This window comes from Grammomys surdaster, unplaced genomic scaffold, assembly GCF_004785775.1.
Source record: "Grammomys surdaster isolate TR1022 unplaced genomic scaffold, NIH_TR_1.0 187, whole genome shotgun sequence".
Lineage (NCBI taxonomy): Eukaryota > Metazoa > Chordata > Mammalia > Rodentia > Muridae > Grammomys > Grammomys surdaster.
In genome coordinates, this window is record NW_021604632.1 from 628,910 (window position 1) to 651,168 (window position 22,259).

A 22,259-nucleotide genomic window follows, 5' to 3' on the forward strand; every position below is an offset into this window, starting at 1 on the left:
GAGAGAGAGAGAGAGAGAGAGAGAGAGAGAGAGAGAGAGAGAGAGAGGAGAGAGAGAAATGTGTAAGGACAACCTCCCATGAGGCTAGACTCGTATTCTGACCCTGGCCCACTCAGACCCACCAAGTTAAGAAATAGCTCTTTATGTGCCTTCCAGTAACATTAATTGTTGGTCATAAAACTTCAAAGCAACAGATATTTATAGCTTGATTAGAGCCCTTTTTTCCACAGACCCTCACCACAGCACTTTCCAGCCCAGTTCCCATGAGTGTACTGAAAACAGCCTCCTGCCCACTTCCTGTCGAAGCCAGTTCCTTAACCGCCTGGGTCCCGAGGCTGGCTGCCCCCTCCCTTTTGTTCCAGCGTGCAGTCTTTCGGTTTCTCTTGGGTTTTCTCGGTTGGTTTCTTACATTTTTTTTTAAAAATTCTTCACTCCTTTTCTCAGGCACCCAGGTCCCTGCTAAACCTCCCCCAGAGCCAGCATGTCAACAGGGGCCATCCAGTGGGGCACGATGGTGCCCTTCTCAAAACATCCTTCCAAGGGAAAACAAGCACTTTCCGTGAAGTTTCACAGGGTCCTCCAGACTAAAATGGTAATGTGTTCCTGGAAGCTTGAGAGACTGGGAAAATATTGAGCTAGGGCACCAATTCAAAGATTCCAGCCAGAGGCAATGCCTCGTTTGAGTATAGACAGGTGGAGTCCTACCACTGAGTAAGTGTGTGTGTGTGTGTGTGTGTGTGTGTGTGTGTGTGTGTACTTTGAATGTCATTCTTTAGGCACTCAGACATTCATGCTGTCTGGGTATTTTTTTTTGTTGGAGGGGGGCTTTTTTTGAGGCTGGGTCTCTCAAGACTGTTAGTCCTAGGGATCTTCTATTCTACTAAGCTAGCTCACAAACTCCACGGATCCATCTGCCCCCACCTCCTCAACATTGAGACTATCAGCATCTGTCATCATCCCTGGCATTTTTTTTTTTAAACATGGGCAGCGCGATCAAACTCAGAGAGAGATGGCTGACACAGAAGTTAAAAGCGCACACTGCTCTTGCAGAGGACCTGAGATCAGTCCCCAGCAGCCACTTCAGGTAGCTCAAAACCACCTGTAACCCCAAGCTCCAGAAGTTCCATTGTCTCTGGCCCTGAGAGCACGTGTGCACAAGTGTCTATACCCCATAGGCATACACATTGTTAAAAATAAAATAGTTTAAGATTAATAGGTCTGCTAGGCAGCCTGAACATGACAGAATCGTTTCCTGTCTTCACCTTCCAGATTACTTCCTGAAAATGTGATTTTGTATGCACCTTGTGCATTGAATTTTAGGGGGTATGGGGGTGTCGAGCCAACTGGGATTGATGCCCTGGCTGATAGCAGTTATGTTCAGGGTATGTTGAGTTCATCATCATCCCTCCCCACATTAGGAAGGAAAGTAAACTGAAAAGTTACACAACAGGATGTCTCCTTTGAAGGGGGAAAGTGATCTGTGTGCCCGTTCTGCTTTAAAGAGAGGGCATTAGGAAGCCTCATGGCTCTTCCTTGCTGTCACTGATCACTGGACGGGGGGGGGACTGTGGTGACTTCTCTTTGAATATTGGGAGTTCAACAGAGGGTAATCTCAGCAGCCCACAAGAGATACTAATTGTGGTGATTAATAAGTATTGTGTGGTTCTAAACGCGGGCCACATGTTTGAGAAGTGATAGACCCACAATTGGAGGACCCTCTCTGTAGATATTATCATCTGAGAAAAATGGAAACTAAAGTGGTCTCCATGAGGCTGGGCTAGAAAAAAAAACCCTTTTACTTTCGAAAAAGAAACCCCCAAAGACAACATTGCACCCCTTGGTCTGATTCTGTTGTATCTACAGAGGCTCAGAGGATGTCGGTGGCCTTGAGGTCAGCCTTTTCTCCATTCTCAGATGGGCGGTGATGCTACTCATCAACCAAGCTTGCTGTGAGACCACACCCTAGTGCTTGGCTTACCTTGTCTTTGTCTCATGTGGAGCTAAGACTCTAGGGGGTCAGGGTATCAACTCAGCTACAAGTCTACCGTGCATGGTGTGTTACAGGAAACAACCATGGAGAGCCACACCCTGCTTCTCTCTACACCTTGTAACATGCCACCCACAAGCTTTGGAAAGTAAGCCCAGGAGCCAAGAGTGTGTCAGGGGCAGATAAAGTGATCCCATAAAAAGTTTTTTCTTTCCACATCATCTGAGGAAGTCAATGGTAGTTCCTAGTGAGGGTCAAAGAGCACAATTTCAGCATATGTAATCAAATTAACAGGGAAGCAGAAGAGATGGTGGATAAGCAGAAAAGGCTTGCCTAGAGGAGAGAAAAACTCAACTATGGAAAACGTGGTAGAGCCTTGGATTCAATATTCAAGTGTAGAACATTCTAGTTCAGTCTAGGACATTCCTCGAGTCTGTAACATTCTTCAACACCTTCCTCTTCTTTTTTATTTATTTGATTTTTAGAGAACTGGGTCTCATATAACCCAAATTGACCTTGAACTTACTGTGCAGACAAGAATGGCTTTAAACTGTATCCTCCTACCCCTACTTCCCAAGTGCTGGGGATGCAAGGGTATGTACTACCACACCAGGTCACCTGGTTTTATGGAGTGCTAGTAATTAGACCCAGGTTATTTGGTTTTGCTTTGTTTTGTTTTCTCCATGTTGAGCAGACTCTACCAACGGAGCAATATTTTCAGCTGTCTTGCTCTCCTTTCTCCATGCTTCACATACTTCTAAAGAAAAACAGAAGCCGGTGGCACTATTTATTTGTTAATTTATTTATTTACTTAATTTAAACAGAGGGCCTCTCTATGTAGTTCAGGATTTCCTGCAAATTGTTTACTTTAAGGCCAGAACTCATGACCCTCTTACCTTAAATCCCATTGTGCTATATTTCAGGCATGTGTCTCCTCCATACCTGCTTCCAAGCCATTCTTGAAGACTCAAGTGATGGTATTGGAATTATAGAATTTGTACCAGAGTGTTCTGGAAAGCTCATGAATTTGGTTGGCCCTTACCATGCTACCTTTCTCCTCCCCTCTAAGCATTAGTCATCCCTAGGGCCTCTTGGAAGTCCCAACTAACAGTCCAGAGACTAGGTAGGTGTTCAGTCAGCAGGCTAGCCTCAGCTCTTCTTTCTGTCCTCTCTTGTCATACCCACTCACAGCCATGTGCTTCCAGGGCTCTACAGGGTCTCAGTAGGGCACAAGACTGTTGCTAGTGATGTAGGCTTAAACTCTACACTCATCGCCCTGGAATGGGACCTGTGGGCAGAGGAGAGAGGCATTCACTTGTTTACAATGACGACGTGTCTTGCTTCTGCCCAAGGCACTATAAGTCATTTCTACTCTAACAGGTAAAATAAGGGAGACTGTACTCCAGATCTTCAGAGCACAGCACATTGTCATAATAATAATTTGTAATATGAAACTAAAACTCACGGGTTTGCAAGCTGTCTTTGAAATTCTCTGAGTATCAAAAGTGGGAGAGCCGAGAGGCATCTTAGCTTCCCAAGGGAGGGTACTGACAGTTTTTTGAACTTCTACTCTGTGATAGGAATTTTCATGTTCACACTCAAGAGTGACGATGTGATCACTGTAAAAGAAAATCTTGAAAACAGTCAAAACATGAAATGTGAGTTTGGTTTCTTTCTTACTGACCATATTTCTGCTGCTACCTCTGAATTCCCTTTGAGGGTGGTAGAGCTGTGGTCAACATGTAATACATTCGTAGACTACAACATCTTATTCAGGTAGTGATCATTATAATGATTATTTAATTTTGAAATAAAAAAAATGGGAGACTTGGTTCTAGGGCTGGGGTTTCAAATCACTGGTAGACCAGTTGTCTAGAATGTATGAGGCATGAGTTCAATTCCTGAACACTCCAGATACAAGGAAGAAAAGGTTCTGCATTGGATTATGTTTACCTACTGGTCTTTGTGTGGATGTAACTTGTTGAAAAGACTGCTTTTCCAATGTGATGAGGCAGCAGAGGGGGAGAAACACAAGACTCAAGGCTGTGCTTACATCTGCACAGTGAACTGTGAGATGGAGATGCCCTTTCTTATAGCTCAGCACAACAGAGACCCTGAGGGGACCTCCTAGGCCAGCAGAGAGCATCATTTGTCTACTAAGCACTATGTCTGGTCCAGCCACCCATCAATGCTTTTGATTATCAGCATCATAAGAGGCCAGAGGATAGTTTCGTAGTTCTGGTTGCTTGGATCCAAGAGTCCTTCAGAGTGTGACTTTGAAAGGAAGCAAAAACAATCAGTAGAGCTGTCAAAAGTGCCAACCAAGAAGGGTGGCATTGCTGTGTTTGTGCCTCAGCCTTTGCATCCTGACCAAGCATCATCAGACTCTGCTGTGTGTGAGAGAGGCAGTCTTGTGTACCCCAGGCTGGGCTTGAACTTACTATGTAGGTGAGGATGACCCTGAATTTCTGAACCTCCTGCTTCCACTTGAGGTTGCAGGTGTGCAGTACCATGCCCAGTTTTACACATATCAGGTTGTCAAATGCAGAGCTTCATACATGCTAAGCAAACACTGCCAACTACTGAACTACACAACCAGGCCCATTTCAGCTTTATATTGGTAGAAGCCTGCCTTCCTCCCCTCCTTCCTTCCTTCCTTCCTTCCTTCCTTCCTTCCTTCCTTCCTTCCTCCCTCCCTCCTTCCCTCCCTTCCTCCCTCCTTTCCTTCCTTTTCTTTTTCATGCTAGTGATTGAACCCAGAGGCCAGGGCTCAGCTGGTGAGCTATATCCCAACCCTACTTCTTTCCTCTTTGTATAAAATGTGACCAGCCCTAACTCATGGAGTCATCGTGAACATTAAAGAGAGAGTACTTATAAACTGCTATTCATGCAAGCCTATTAATTTTAGGATTCATTTATTTTATGGTACTGAGAATTGTACTCAAAACTTTGCTCATCTTAGGCAAACACTCTACCACTGACTACACCCCAACCTATTTAACTAATTATTTTTTAATATGAGATAGGGTCCCAATACAGCCCAGGCTGACCTAGATCTTTAATTCTCCTACCTTTAGCCTCCTGAATAGCTAGGATAGCAAGGATGTAATACATGTGTCTAGGAGTGGTTTTGTTAGCTTTATTTATTTCATGTAGTTTTATTATTCATTCTGATCATGACATACTACTTACATCGTACCTTCTTTCTTTCTCTGTTCAGTACCCTACAAAGTCAATGTCCTTCCTAAGCTCTTCACTAGGAATAATAAGCCCATCTGCAGACAGAGGAGCCTTTCTTCATCATGGCCTTCTGCATGTCAAGTGCACCCCAGAGCTGTGGCCTAGCTCTTATTTGGGCTCGCAAACCTGCTTCTTCCTGTTTCTCTGTGGCATCTCAAACCCTCGCCAGAGTGTAAATCAAGTAGTTTGCAGTGATCTGGCTTTGCTGGCGGCGCCTTAAACCCCAGGCGAGTGGTTAACCAAGCGGCCCCCACGGAAACTGCAAGGGTGGGCTCCCCAACGGGGAGGCAGAAATTCTTTCTATGAAAAATGCAAAGCACGACCTCATAAAAGAAACCCACCGCAGGAAGATGGAGACATGTCAGCTTGCATTAAAACGAAAATGGGAAGATGAACATTGCGACCATCTGGCAAAGGACCCTCCCTAGGAAAACAGAAAAGTTGCCAAGGAGTTAAGACAAGACCTCGGTGAGAATCGCTGAACTCCACATGGGTCTCTTTGCACTTGAGTCAAAACTTGGAGTGAATCCGGGGCCGGGTGTTAGGGACGGGCTGATTGTAGCAGCGTATTCCCTCGGTGCCGTGCAGTTGTCTCTGTTTGGCTTGGAACTTAATTGCCTCATCATGCATTAGGGTTTGTAACACATTTGGAAAGAGGTTGGAGTCATAATCACACATAAGCAGACGAATAAAACAATGCGGTGTAAAGTTTTATGGCACGAGAGGCTGGGTCCTATTACAGTAGCAAATGCCTCTAAAATCTCAGCAACTGGCAACAAAGGCTCAGTTCCCCTACAGTCAGTAGAAGACAGGCAGGGAAACTCAGGTGATCATGGTCAACACAGGAACTTGGAAAGGACAAGACTCATGTGGAGAGCACATTCCTGGATTCTGGGGCCACAAAAAGAGGGCAAGGTTGGGCTCACACTGGCTCTTAACAGTCTTTCCTCCTGGGGGGTGTAATGTATGACTGTTGGTCTAATTCTATTGGGTAAAGCAAATCACATACCAATGGCTGCTGTCAAGCGGAGTTAGAAGGTATCTCTATCTAACCTGTGTCCTGAACTAGGAAGACTATAGCGTTTGATGGTAGCCACAATGACCAGGCAGATTCTGTTATGGAAGCCCTAATATGTTTGAGTTCTTCATTCACTGTATCGTCTAAGCTCATAACCAAGGTGAGGAGAGTCAAATGGATAAGGCCCGAATTCCAACATTCTGTCTTAACTAAAAGTGACAGGGCAGGTCACTCACAGCTCTCCCGTACAGAGTTCAGAATTAGACAAGTAGCTCCCTGTCCTCCTGAACTCCTCAAATGGGATCTTCCTGACGTTGGTGTGTGTCCCTTGCTATCATTATGTGGACGATGGCCAACCTCTTGGCAACCCCCTAAAGATCAAACTACCTGTCTGAAATGGCCTGTGCTTGGTCCAAAGCCCCTGCCAGCTGGTCTTAGTTCATGCAGGAGGTGTCTGCTCTATACCTACGAATCCTATGAAGATTGGCCAGGGGTCAGACACACTGCGGTGTCTTTGGTCTATTTTCAACCCTTCCATAGGTCTAGAAAAGGGCCCCAAGAAGTCTCCATCACTGAGCACCTGCATGCCGCAGCCCTGCGCCAGGGTCTCACCCTTCCCTGTTTAGCTCTCAGATCAAATCCATGCAGTTGGTATTATCTGTACGTTACAGCGGAGGCTACCGTCAGCAGCAGACACGGGGCTGAAGCAAACTGACTTTCATGTTGCTTTCAGTTGCGTTCAATTTTTTTTTTTTTCAGATGCCTGTCAGGGAAGCAGATGTGTCATACGCTCCCTGGTGTTTAACCCACCAGCCAGCACTGAGTTAAGAGGTTCTGAGGCCCGAGGCTACAGTTGACAATGCTACCATTCCACCTGGCCCAGGCGGCTTCATTTCAACAGACCGATTGTGACATAAACCACACTCTTGTGCTTATGGAATTTCTCACGAATGGTCTCCTGGCACTCAGCTTTGAATCTTGTATCGACTATCCTTTTGCTGTTCAGCCAACATCTTGAGGGTATTTTTTTTTTTTTTGCGCTAATGTTTCATTCTGAGTAAAGTTGCCAGTCAGAGTGAAACTGGGATAGGGAAAGGGGTCTTAACCCACAGCAGTGGGAGGAAGCAATCTGCTTTGTCACTTGAGTAGAGCAAAGTGTCAGCCTTAGACCAGAGGCAGATAGATTACATGAGAATCTATTCAGCAAGGCAGCCCCTGTGTCTTACATGGCCTACATTCAGGGTGCAGGAGCGTTGGGGTGGGGGGCTTAGATTCCTGGTAATTCTTATCTGTCTCTCCGTCTAATTGCCTATCTGCCTTTCTTCCTTGTTTCCTTTCTTCCTTTTTTCTTTTTTTCCCTTATTCTCATTCTCTTCCCATTTCTTGCCTTCCTCTTTTTCTTTCTCTTTTTAAGCAAGTGTCTCAAGTAACCTCGGCTGGCCTTGTACTTTCTGTGAAACCAAGGATGACCTTGAACTCCCAGTCTTCCTGTTTCCACCTCTCAAGTGCTAGGATTAAGGGCAAGCATAGTCTTGCCTTGCTCATGCAGTGCATGAGCTCATGCAGTGCTGGAGATGAGCCCAGGGGTTTGGGCATGCCAGGCGCTTAAGCACTCTACCAACTAAGACATTCCCAGCTCCTGGCCTTGGGTTTCTGAGCTATTTATCCATGGATATGGGTCCCCTTTCATATGAACTGCAGTGGGAAAAGGCTAGACCATTGAGAAAACCAAGGGACAGTGTGATTACAATTACATCTAGCTGGTGGTAGAGTTGGGAATGATTCCAGAACACAGGATCCACCTCGCTATGCCACAGCACTGTAGAAATGACCACAGGAAGCAACAGTTCAATATTACCACCTTAGAGATGTTAGGAAGTTTCTCCCCAGCACTCTCCTGGGTCATCTTCCTCCCAGAGAAATTAGGAACCATGCCTCAGAAATCTGTACCAAAAGCTCCTGTGATAAAGTTGTTGTAAATCTAGAAGAACTGAAAAAGACGTATGTGAGTGTGTCGTGTGTGTCTGTGTTTGTGTGATGTATGTCTATAGGTGTGTGCCAGTGTCTATGTGTTTGTGCCTGTGTGTTTGTAGGTGTGTGTTAGTGTCTATGTATCTGTGTGAGTTTCTGTGTCTATGTCTGTGTGTATGTGTGTCCATATGTGTCTGTGTGTGGTGTATGTCTGTGGGTGTGTCTATGTATGTCAGTGTCTATGTGTTTGTGCCTGTGTGTTTGTAGGTATGTGTCAGTGTCTATGTCTCTGTGTGAGTTTCTGAGTCTATGTCTGTGTGTATGTGTGTCCATATGTGTCTGTGTATGGTGTATGTCTATGGGTGTGTCTATGTATGTCAGTGTCTATGTGTTTGTGTCTATGTGTTTGTATATGTGTGTTAGTGTCTATGTCTCTGTGTGAGTTTCTGTGTCTGTGCATCTGTGTGTGGTGTATGTCTGTGGGTGTTTCTATGTATGTCTGTGTCTGTGTTTCTTCTGTGTGTTTGTAGGTTGTGTGTTAGTATCTATGTCTCTGTGAGTTTATGTGTGTGTGTGTGTGTACGTGCATGTATGGATTTATAAACCCAACAACCTTTCTCAATACTGTATAATAACCATATCAGAAGAGCTCACTTGAAAAGTAAATTATTTTGGTTTTTGTTATTGTTTGTTTTCTTTTGGTTTTGACATAGGTAGGATTATATAGCCTAGACTAGCCTCTGGACTGGACCTAGGGAGTCTCCTACTTCAGCCACTGCATTGCTCATGCTCTAGGCATGTGTCAGTCATTAGATCAGGCACAAATAAATTACCTTAATTAAAAGGAATTAATGATGCCACCTTTTGGGAAATCTGTCCCCTTTCTCTTAAAATAAAAACTGTGACCATCTAAGAAAATCCTGTCCTCTGACAGAAAACCTGATCAAGGTGAACATAAGGATCCTCCTTATCCTTTTCTTAACGCCCCATATAAATTTGGAGTTTGGAGTCCATGATTCTCCCCAGGCTGTTATGAATGGTGAGGTCATAAATAATAGCACGCAAAGCCAGTATCCTATGCTAAGAGTGACCAGGGAGACTGGCCATTTTGTTATGAATTGCACAGTCCAAAACCCAACACTGATTGGTGTTGATCCCATCACCAAACACTGATTAAGCATAACGTCCTGCTCTCCTCTGTGCCCCCAACCTGTTTTACTTGGGCTCACTTGAAACGTTTCTATCAGTTTCGGCCACTACAACCCACAAGAGCAATGGTTTTCACATTTTCATCCTTGTTGTAATCCCAGGGCTAGGTGCAGTCAGGAATAAATACTCAACAAATATCTGTAGGAGAAATAAAATCGGGTATCTTAACTCAATCAATATCCCAGGGGGTAGAAGGGACAGCTTGAGGATCAATTTGCTTATTTTTGGCCTGCCAAATTTTCTACATTCACTCAAAGGGGTAAGGCTGTGCCCAGAGAGGCATATGTTTCAATAACACTTGTGATTAAGCACTGTTCCCTCACTCCAAAGGCATGTGCTTGAAGAATCTGCAATGTCTGTAAAATAATGGTATAGTTCCCAGTTGCAAAGACTAAGTTAGACATAAAGAAATCTGTCCTAATAATTATTACAATGATCAGATGTATATAAGGTGTCACGGGGTAAGAAAGTGAGATGGGTAGTGGGTGGTGAAAGAATGAGTGAATGAAAAGTCAAGGCCAAGTATTTAAAGATCTCTGAAGGTTACAAATTATAACACCAGCTTACAGGGGAAAACTGGACGACGAGGACCAGTCCAAGAGTATAGCTGGGGAAGTGGCAACCAACTTGGAGGGAAGAACTGACTCCAAGGAGGAGATGATGATGTGATGGATGAGTGGGTGGATGGATGGATGGATGGGATACATGGGTGGATGGATGGATGAGTGGATGAGTGGATGAGTAGATGGATGATGGATGGATCCATGTATGGATGAGATGGATAAGTATATGGATGGATCCATGTATGGATGGGATGGATGAGTGGATGAATGGATGAGTGGATGAATGGATGGTCCTCTGGATGAGCAGAAAGTGCTGAACTATTTTTCAAGATCTTGTTTTTTGTTTGATCAATTGATTGGTTTCATCTACTGTTTGTCTGGTTGGTTTTGACTTTTGTTTTGTTTGTTTAGGTTGTTGTTGTTATTGTTATTGTTGTTGTTGTTGAGCCTGCTCAGGCATGGTCTTGCTATGAGGCTCTGGCTAACCTGAAACTTGCTACATAGCCCAAAGTTAGTTGAGCAACCACACTCAGCAATCTCAAGGATACAATTGCTATCTTCCAGGGAATTCAGCCTCTATGGCACAGGATGTTAAAAGGGAATACATGGTTCTATGTGGTTAAGGTTAAAACTTGAGCTCTGGCCAGTGTTCAGATGATGTCATCCATGGGACTTCCAAGTTCAGCCGCCCTGGCATCACCACTTCTTCAAAACATGGCCACATTCTCCATCCTGAGTGGTGAGACCCAAACAGGTAATTTAGAAGCCATACATGTACTGAGCAGATCTGTGCTGATAGGCATACAAGGGACAGAAGTCCAACCGAACTCACACGACTTTGTCAACCTGGAGAATTCAAATTTACAGGACTCATTGACCTGTAGAATCCAAGGGACAATTGAGTCAGCAAATGCAGAGGAAGTCAGACCAGGAGCCGGGAGTTAAAGTGTCTCTTCACATTTGTGGGGAACCCCAAGGTTGACAGCTCACAAGTGTTACACCCCAAAATTTTCACAGTAGATGAAGACTGAAAATGAAAAGAAACTTCTAGATGCAAAGCTCCAAAAGGAGCTTTGGTTTAACATCCCCAGCATTGGGTAGGTACCAAAAGGGACTTATCAGGTGAGAACATCTCCCAGAAGGGCCACAAAGACATCCTAAGAATAGGCATGATCAGAGGCTGAGAAGAAGGCTCACATGATAGTACACTGGTTTGCAAGCCGGAGGACCTGAGTGCCATCAGTGGAACCTACCTAAAACATCTGGGCATGGTAATAGAGGCTGGAAATCCATTATCTGGAAAAGTAGAAACAGGTTGATTCCTGAGGACAGCTGGCCAGAAGACCTAAGCTACTTAACAAGGCCCTGGATAGTGAGACTCTGCCTCAAAAACTAAATGGCAGATGACACCTGAGGAATATGACCTGATATGGTTCTGCACATCCATATGCTCATTCGTGCACATATGTGTGGATTCATATATGTGCACTCCCATTCAGGTGAGCATGTCTTCACACATAAGACAAAAGGATCACATGTCCAGGAGAAAGGATCAGGAGACACGTGCTGGAGAAAAGCAGAGACTAGCTACAACGCCCCCCTGAGAGTACTGTAAATGACCAATCTTTGCCCCATGTCCCTGCAGGAGTTTGGGAGACCAACTTCAATATTTGATTTGATTTTTTTCCCTTAAAGAATCCTATTAGCAAGCAATGATAAAACTAAAGAATCTGGAAAATCATTATACATGACCTCTGGTATGCAATATTCATTAATAAATTGTGAGAGACTCAGATCTCACGGCTTAAAGGGAAGAAAAGCCTGGGACCATTTAAGGACACTGGGCGAGGCCCTCTCTGCAATAATGGAACTTTAAGCATTTGACAATTTGTATGCTGTCGGTATGTGCGCGCTGAGCCTCACAAACCCCACAGCTGCGTGTTTACAGAGGAGACGTCGTTGTGAATTGCATCCTTATGTGCTGTATTTTAAAAGCCCATTTTCAGCCCCTACTTAGCTTCCTCTCAGAAATACCATTCAAGTCGGGTCTCTGAGCATGCCTGCATTTTTTGTGTGCCCCTCCTACCCCCATCCACACATTGTCAACCCTGGTCATGGTAATTTTTCCCCACTGTGTTTGCTCTGGGTTCCCTTTTCCATGGTGGAACTCAGAATTCTGATATTTGTTAGCACACAAAGAGGCTGAGATTTGGGTCCATTTAGGAGGTGGGCAATGGTGGCCAAAAAGTACACGAAAAAAAAAAAGATAACAGGTTTTAAGTCTCTCATCTGGGCCCGGCAGGGTGCCCAAGTATTACTGGGTTCGGTTTAATACTGAAAAGTCCAGGTTTAGATGGAGAGCAGGCACTGGAAAACAGATTTCTTTTTTCCCTGTGAGGCTGAGAGGATTATTATGCTACAGTTGATGACAGCCTACAGTTTTCGCCTGCAAAATGGCAGCTGCATACAGTTCAGCATGGTATCTCACCTCTAGAAATCTCACCTATAAAATCAGAGAGAATACCAATAAAGCCACCATTTCAGGCTGGGGTGCTCTGTTTTGTAAAGTGCTGGTGTGCCAGTGTAAGAAAGTAAGTGAGTTCCATCCTTGGAACCAAAATGATAAGCACGGTGGCTCTAATCCAGGTTCTGGGAAGGCTGGGACAGGAGGATCCCTGGGGATTTGTAGCCAGTCTACCTAGACTAATTGGAAAGTTCCTGACCAATGAGGAACCTTGTCTCAAAAAAAAAAAAAAGAAGAAGTGAAGTGGATAACTCCCAGGCAATGATACCCAAGGCTGTCCTTTGGATTCCACATACACTTGAATGAACATATACACAAGTGCTCACACAGAAGCATACACACATCCACAGAATACTATTTCCTAGGATCATAATGAGGAAGGAATAGTACAATATTGTTATATTTAGTGCATAAGTCTCTGTTCTATTTCAGCCACCGGTATCGTCTACGAATATAAAATAATCTAAATCTCATAACAATCAGGCACTGTGCTGGGCAGGAAGCTGAGGCAGGCTAAGACTGCAGCTAGTTTGAGAGACAAGTCACACTCCACGTAGGCGGAGAAGCTAAGGATTTGGTCTGATCTGTCTGACTCTAAGGCTTGTGTCTCTTTCCATATGACCTGACTGACTAGTCATAGTTTCAGATAGTGTCAACTGACTAAGGTCAAGAAAAAGGCATGAGCCAAAGGCAGGTGTGCTCACTCGCTTGCATCTTTAATTCCAGTGCTGGAGAGGTAGTGTGACACGTGAATCCTGAGTCTTTTTGGCTTGCCAGCCTAACCTACCCAGTGAACTACAAGCCAGTGAGAGACAGTCTACAAAAGGAAAACAAAAGAGAACGGTATATGGCATCTATGAAATGCTCTCTGGCCTTCACATACACTGGTACGAATGTGCAGAAGAGGAGACAGGAGGGAGAGTGGGGACAGGCGTGGGGCCAGTACCCACAGTGATTAGGTGAGCTAGCTTATCCAATTCTGACACCATGGATGCCGCTCCACAGAGTTGACTGGATAGCCAGAGGCAGCCAGACACCACGTTTCCAAGTCTCTCAAAGACATAGTAGCTCAAGTCTTCTACAGACTCACAGGAGTATCGTGGGACTCTGATGCAGAAGGGTGAGAAAGAACATTGTGAATTCAGGTGAAGAGACGACCTTTTAGGGTTTCCAAGAGGGCCAGCTCGATGGTAAGAAATCAAGTCATCTTGTTAGTAGGAAAAAGTGATTGTCTTTACTCAGATTTCTATACAGGGGCAATTATGACACCATGTGTGGTCATGCAGAACCCACAGATTTCACTAAAATGAGATGTTTCGCTCCCTTATGCGAAGTCGGGACATGCTCACAATATCACTTTGAGAAAACCATACTTAGTCCTGGTTGATGTAACTGGTACAAGTCTCAGCAAAGTAGCGCTGGCTCAGGTCCTGTGACTAACGCTGTGATGTCTAAGGTACATCTTCAAGAAAACAGATGACACGTAAAAAGAAAAAAAGAAAACTCTCGAAAGTTATTTTGTTTGTGCTGTTGAAAGCTGGGAACTCTGAAATATCTAATGCTAGACTTAGAGTTACCTGAAGTCTGACATGTATTGTTTTATGCAAACATGAACCAAAACATGACCATTAGGGGCTGGAGAGATGGCTCAGCAGTTAAGGGCACAGACTGTTCTTGCAGAGGACCAGGGTTTGGTTTTCAGTTCTCATCTTTGGCAGTTACAACTTCCTGTAGCTCCCGTTCCAGGGGGTACAATACCTATTTCCAACCTCCACAGGCACCTCCACTCGCAAGCACCCCCACCCCGTATCTTTACATAATTTTTAAGACCTTAAAAAAATAATCATTAAAAGTAACTTCATATGTATTTGAGTATGGTTACAGTAGAAGGAAGCTGAGTGACAAGATGTATATACATATATAAACGTCTTGCCTCTGTTTTCTTTCTTGCAAGAATTGGATAGTAGTACCTATCCTTGAGACTGTTATATACATGTAGTCGTTTAGTAAGTACACTTAAAGAACAAAAGACCATGGCCGAAACAATGTCACATGAAACATATAAGAAAAGAGAAGACTGGAAAAGAAACTGTTCAGACTCCTAAAAATGTCTTCATTACCCTGGTGGATTTTATTCTTATTGGCTGTGTAGCTCGGTGGTAGAACACTAGTCTAGCATGCCCAGGGTCCTAGGTTCAACCCCAGTGACATAGTACCAACAAGCCCTTGCTAGGGGCTCTATGCTAGCCCGCCTATCTATCATATGTGAGACTGCACTAGAGACCCACAACCCAGCAGAACCACACGTCTTGCTTTTACAGACCCTTGATAGCCAGCTGACCAAGGCACAGATACTTTATGATGTGACTTTGTTAATCCCCATGGGGACTCTGGATGTTCTTATTACTCCTATTCTATAAATGGAGTCACTGGGGCCCAGTGTTAGGTCACCAGCAAGTGATACAGTGGATGTTTAGCTTTGATCACTTTTGTATATGCCAAAACCCAGATTTTTCTGCATGTCCCACATTGGCCATTCATTGGTAAACTCTCCAAAGTCTGATACAAGAGAGCATTAAAGGGAAGGAAAGAGAGACGTCCTCCCTCCCATTTACGAGGTGGCGGTCCCATAGCCCAAGGTCTCCCTCTAGATACATATTATTTAATTTTAACTTATGTGTGTAGGTAGGTAGGTAGGTACATGTTTGTATAAGTGTGTTTGTGAATCTGCATGTGTGAAGGGTTTCTACCTTATTTAGTCTGAGCTGAGATCCCTCACTGAATCTGAAGCTCATCTACTTGACTAGGCTGGCTGGCCAATAGCTTCAGGGGTCCTCTTGTCTCATGTTCTCTCCAACACTGGGGTTACAGACGTTCACCACTGACCCAAATTTTTACACAGGTTCTAGGTATCTGAACTAAGGTGGCCATGCCTGCACAGTAGTTGTTGATCTAACTGATCTAGTCCGCCAGTCTCACCAGCAATGTGCTTTCAAGCTATCCACAGTGAAAGCCTTTCCTCCTCAAATCACTGACTCCCCCTCCTCCCTAAAACAGAAATAAAACATTATATTTGTAGGAAATAGGGAAGTTAAAAAGGGACACATCAAACACAGATTTGCTTCTGTTTGTTTTTGAGACAGAATCTCCTCAGTAGCTGAGAACGGTTTCTTCCTTGAGATCCTCCTGCCTCTGCCCTGAGTACTGGGATCATAGACTGAGTCTCCATGTCTCCTTTCCTGGTTTAAGAGCCACTTCTCCTCCTCCTCCTCCTCCTCTTCCTCCTCCTCCTCCTCCTCCTTCTTCTTTTAAGCCAACTAGTTCTTTATTTTTAAATTTTTTAATTAAAATGTTAAATTCAACAGGTGTAAACTTGATTTTGTTAATAGCGTCAAAACACATAGATCCTATAATCCTCATTGCCAAAAGCATGGATCTAGATGTAAGTTCCCGAATCAACTCTTAATTAGCTGCACATTTAATTAGAAACAGTGATGTCACTCCTTAGTTAGCAGAAGGTCAAGGAGAAGACATACCCAGTTCTGCACATGCCCAGAGAAGTTCAATCACCTTGCTGGGCTGTTTTTGTCTTTGCCTCTCATTAAGAAACTCAAGGTAAGTGGATATCAAAGATGGCAGTGGTTGAGTTAGCTTACTTCTACTTTTCTAATGCTGGGCCAGAGGGACCATGGTCCCTATGTGTGCACTGGTTTAGAGCTAGCTAAAAGTGGCATCTATACTTTCTGCATCCTGGCCCAAATCCCAGTCAAAAAGCAGCTAGCTACCCACATACTAGGTGTAAACTTGCACATTTGAAAACAAGCAATCAAAGATTCGCTCAGAACGTGCTAAACACTAAGAATGTGTTGCGTGATGAATATACAGACGGGCTCTGAGAACTGAGAAAAGATAAAGAAGTTGATATTGCCCCAAACATGGTTGAAGATGGGACAAACACAAATATGATACTAATTTGTATCACTAATAATGATATTGGCAATAACAAACCTATCCAATCCCTATGGAACACTAATGAAGATGAGAAAGGTCATTTTCAGAAAAAGCATGTTAAGATCACGGCAGGTTAAAGAGAAATCGTATAGCCTTGCTTGGTCCAGAAAGGATTCACACCATAGTGCTCATTGCTGTCCACACAGAGGCCATGAATCTACCGGAGACAGAACAAGTTTGCAGGCAATGTGACCCTGGGCCTCTACTGGGTAGAGAATATATATATAAGAGTTTGCCAGTTTAAAGGAATGAACGAGCATGCCTGTAATGCTAGTACTTGAGAGGCAGAAGCTGGTGCATCATGGGATTCCAGCCAGCCTTGGCAAGTTTCAGGCCAGTCTGACATACATGCTGAGAGAGTATCCCAACAAAGAAACTAAGAACAGTAGAAGAGTGGCTCTCTGAAAGGTCAAGTAAAGTCAAGTAACCGATCCAAACAAAACATACTTTGTTTGTATATGCTATATACCGGATATGGATTTGGTTGTAACACTGTTCCCAGAGAACAGAACACTCCCTCCTCCCGCACTCTCCCCAACCCCCCCCCCCCCCCACCCCCCCCCCCACCACCACCACCACCACCACCACCACGCTTGCTTTAGCCTGGAATTGGGTTTAACTCACACCTCTGAAATCATAGTAGCTTGTCTAAGAAGTGCCTTGTGCTGGCTTCGGTGTTGAACCTTTGGTCCCCTAGTGGTGTGGTTGTTGAGTGTGTTTTAGGAGGTGCAGCCTTGGTGCAGGAAGGCTGTCACTGGTGAAGGTCCTTGAAAGGATAAACTTGCCTCCCCCATGCCACCTCCATTTTACTCTCTCTACTTCACATTTGCAGTTAAAGATGTGATCTCTCAGGCTGCCATGCCTCCCCACCAAGATGAACCTTTAGCCCCCTGGAGCCATAAACTGAAACAAAGTCTCCATAAGTTGCTGTCAGTCACAGTGGGTGTTTTACCCCAGCGACAGAAAGGTAACAAATGCAGAAATGGAATCACCAATTATGTCTTTCTTTTTTCTTCTGAAAGGATCTTTTTTTAATTTTTTTATTGGATATTTTATTTATTTACATTTCAGATGTCATCCCCTTTCCCCATTTCCCCTCCCTAGAAACCCCCATCCCATCCCCCTCCTACTTTTTGCTTTTATACCATTTTAATTTCATGCAAGTATTAAGGTCAGTTCTAGGCTGAGGAACTAGCAATACAATAGATGCAGATAGTCAAGGAACAAGCAAGACAATAAACACAAATAGTCAAAGAACAAGCAAGGCAATAAACAAAATTCCGTGAACACTTTCGTGATCACTGTTTCTAAGGGCTTATCAATTACTTGAAGCAATCAAGGGACCAACTTAAGAGCTATGATTAGAACATGGATGATAATTTAGGGCTGGAGGCCAAAAAGGACATGAGGCTAGTTTCGGGAAACCGGCAGAGAGCCACTGATTCCAAGTCTGGGCAGGCAGTGGGCCAGTGAGACCTTCTTGGGACTTAAGGGACCAAACACGGGCAAAGCTGAAGAGATGGGGGTTGAAGGGTGAAGCGATAATCCCAGTTAGACTTGAAAAGGAAACAAAATAAAATCTGGTTTGGGTAAGGAGCAGGTACTCTTGGGCAACAGGGAGAGAAACAAATCCCTCTCCCCCTCATCCCCCTCCCCACCCCATTCTATACCCTCTTGTGGGTGAAATGATTTTCTGGCATCCTTCAACATGTACAGTATGATGACTGGTCATGATTCTCAATTGACTGAATCAGGAGACATCAGGGACGAATGAAGTGCACCACCACATCTCCAGAGAGAATTGATTTGTGGGATAGTAACTGAGAGGAGAGACCCACCCTAAATGTGAGTGGCATTATCTAAAAGGCTGGGAGCTGGAAAGGGAAAAACTGGCAAGAATAGGAATTCAGTGCACACGCTTTGCATTGGGTACACTTGCAAGAATGGGTATTCCCTGGGGGAATGTGTCTGTCACCGCTCCTGGCACCCACAGACTTCAGACTTCAGTTTCTCGGCCTTGCAGTGTGGATTTAACAGCAACTGGCCATGGAGAGTCTGGCCTTCAGAATCACACTGGGACTGTGGAAACTTTCAATTTCCTGACCTAAGCAACTGCCACGTTCTCTGCTTCCCAACATGTAGACGACCATCACTGAACTGCTCAGACTCCCATGCAATAAATACCTTTTTTTAAATTTTACATGTGTGTGTGATTTTATGTATGATGTGTGTGTGTATGTATATGTATATGTATATGTATATGTATATGTATATGTATATGTATTATGTATGAATTTGTGGTCCTGTATGGGGTTACATAGATGAACGTGAGATTTTTATTCTAAAGCTTAGGGTGGCTGACCTAGTATTTACTATATAGCCTAGGCTAGACTCAACTCACAACAGTCCTCCTGCCTCAACCTCCCCATGCTAAGATAACAGGGTAGTGCTACCATGCTCAGCTTGAACTAATAACTCTTTAGTGGGAACAATAAAAATTAGGGGAAAATGCTATATCTATTGATGGATAAGAACCAGACTTTTTTCAATAGATGTTTTAAGATAATTCCAGATGTTTGAATATTACACTTGATCTTAGCCAAAAGGCCGAGAATCGATCAGATGTTTGAATATTAATAGATTGCTTTGAGTATGAAATCCAAAGGTTTGGGTAACATGTGGTTATGTAAGGCAGGGGTGGGGGAATATTGAATCAAGAGGGGTTTGGGCGAGTCCACCTGGTAATTTGAGCCAATACTTACCACTGTCACTTAGGACTAACTAGTACCACTTACCAAAACACAGGTTAATTCCAGATAAGTCTTCGTCCTACTCAATGGCTAACAGCAGAGGCTGCCATCTTTGCTGGCTACACATTGTCTAATTTAACTCACGACTGTTTTCCTATGTGTACACTGACATTTAAAAGGTTTCTTTCAACTCAGAAGACCGTTTACTTCGTAATGGCTGCTGGTGGTATCATTTCCATTGATACTATTTAATAGCTTTAAAAAAAAAAATTCATGTAGTGGTTCTGTTCCTGTGAATCTCCTACCCATAGGTTGTGATAAATAGGCCACACTGCGTTTCATGGGTTTACATAAATATGAATGACCACAGCAATGTGTGAACGAGACAGAGATGTAAAAGGTTTTTAAAGCCGAGTTCCACAAAAAAGGTCCTGTCTGTCAATGAAATAAAGCTGTTTTGAATTTGTTCCCACTCATCTGGCTCTTTTGCTGGGAGCCTGTGTTTGCTCGTGGTGATTAATGCGAAACGCGTGCAGCCTTCGCTGAGCGCGGACAAGAACTGGCAACTCCAAATGGTATTCATCATACTCCTGATCGGGCAGGTGTGGCACGCTCAAGTGGTCTTTATTCTCTCCGTTCCAGGGCACGAGGTTACATGGCTGTCTTCACCTCTATCCGGGGCAGCACCAAGAGCCCACCTCCCTCACCTCCCTCTACGGCTGCGTGTCACGACATTGATTCGGGACTCTGTTTTCGGGTGGTTTGTCTGCTGAGAGTCTCGCTGATGAAATGGCTCAGAAATCTAACAAGTGGAGGTGTGACATTTATAAATAACTGCCTTTCCAGTGCACTTCAAGATAAATGGCCAGCCATGAAGCTCAGCTGGTAGAATGCCTGTCTAGCATACACAAAGCTAGGTTTAGTCTCCGGTATTACACAAATGCTGTGCTGACACATGCCTATTTACCCAGCACTTGGGGGATGGGGGTGCAGGTATTGAAAATTCAAAGCTAATTTGGCTACATAGGGAGTCTGTAGCCTGCACTACAGAAGACCCTGTCACCATCACCACAACCACCACCACCAGAGCCCTCCACACACAAACAAAAGATAAACCTTAAGCACGGGCTTAAAACAACTGGGAAATGTTCGGGTAAGATTTTATTATGTGTGGCTTCTGCCCCAAGGGACAACTTCTCACCCTACCCACCTCTCAGGCTGTCCTGGAACTCACAGAGTGGGTGGAGTTGGGGAGTTGTGACCGTGGGCTGCCACGCCTGGCTCATTTTTTAACATCTCTTTTCTTAGCTCTTCTCTGGCGCTGTCTAGGCACGAGTGGCTTCTGAAGCATGTCTGGTACTTTCTTCGGCACAATAACAAAGTACCTGACGGAAGCGACTAAACAGAAGGATTTATTCCAGCTCCTGGTCTAGAAAGGTTTAGGCCGTGCTGGAACGGAAGGCTTGGTGCCGTTCATGACCAGGAGACTTACACAGTTGGGAATCCTCACTTCTCAGTCCATCGAGAAGTTAAGGTCAGAGAATAGTCATGCCCTTCCCTGCTTTTATCCAGCCTAGAGCCTCTCTCTGTCCATTGGATGACGTTCTTTAACCTAATCTCTGTAGCAACGCCATCACACACATCTCCATCGGGGGTTCTTCACTATTGCCCTTGGCCTTTCGTAATCCAGTGTAACATGATCAAAATTACCTACCATAGAGATGGCAATGGGGAATGAGCAACGTGACCAGGACACTTGGATCTCAGGTGGGAGGGGTAGGCAGAGACAGTGACGAGGTACCCAGAGGAACACAGAGACTCACTGCTGATGCCTGAAGAACTCCAGCAAGCCCTGCCTCAGTTTCCCCATCTATATCCATGAGGGGACATAATGGCTCTGTCCCCTAAGATTGCGATACATTTCACACGAGCCAAGTTCTGGGAGGTACTTGGAATATTCTAGTGACTTAGACAGTTCATAAATATCACCGGTGGCCGTTGCCATTTTTACAAGGGTCACAAAGTTCACGCAGCACTGGTCTCTCCTCAGGCACCTGCATCTCATCGCTCTAACGCTAAAGGTATGTCTGCAATCATCCTTCACCTCCCTTGCCCCATACTCTGGGTGGTGCTTGCTTACACAGCTGACAGGCCCAGGCGGCCTGCGGCCATGGGCAATTCTAAGATCCAATCGGATGTGCGAGAACTGTGCTTTCTGTGTAGATTTCTGCCTGAAGACAAATTCTTTATCGGTACGCTTGAGATCTTTTGCCTGGATCATAGGTAATCCCAGGAGACGCCATCTGGTGAGGTTGGCTTTGTTGCAAGATGCCAAGCAAAGATTTGCTATTTGAGCATAGCTTGCAGCATTAAGTAAGCGGTGTTTCACTCCCATCAGCCAAACGGGTGTCGACTGAGCACTTCTGTTTGCCAGGACCCGACGACGCAGATATGAGGAAGATGGTGTGGGGGGTTTACCTGCTAGTAGAAGGGGAGCCCCTAAATACCAAAACCAAAACAAAACAAAACAAAAACAAAACCGAAACAAAGTACCATGTGCATGATGGAAACATTAGGAAGAACAAAGCAAGTCAGGGCAGGGATCAGAACCTGGAGATAAGAAAAGGAAATGTTTAATACGCTGGCTTCTGGGAAGATCTCTTTAATAAAGTGGGTATTTAAGAGAGACTCCATAATAAGGGTGGCATCACTGGCTGGAGCCCAGGAGAGTTCCCAGACAGAGGGAAGTACGGTCACCCGTCATGTCTGTCACCCAGCCAGACCATCTGCCAGACATTACCGTGGTAGATGACAATGGGTACCCGTGGGTGCTGCAACTACCATCAAAATTAGAATGCAAACTTCCAGAATCGAGGGTAGGAAGTGCTGACAAGCCACAAGTATATGGCCCCTTATCTGATGGTTCCCCACAAAGCAAAGTCTTTTCTGGTGGAGGGGAGGAGGTCCCCAGAGGAAGGCAGATTGA

At 44.5% G+C, this 22,259-nt stretch overlaps 1 protein-coding gene and 1 pseudogene across 1 annotated transcript in view; both read right to left on the reverse strand.

The window, feature by feature from the left end:
* Wwox (WW domain containing oxidoreductase) overlaps window positions 1-22,259 on the reverse strand; it is an 894,370-nt gene that overhangs the window by 111,568 nt on the left and 760,543 nt on the right. The window lies entirely within an intron of this gene.
* LOC114622326 lies at window positions 19,006-19,142 on the reverse strand (annotated as a pseudogene).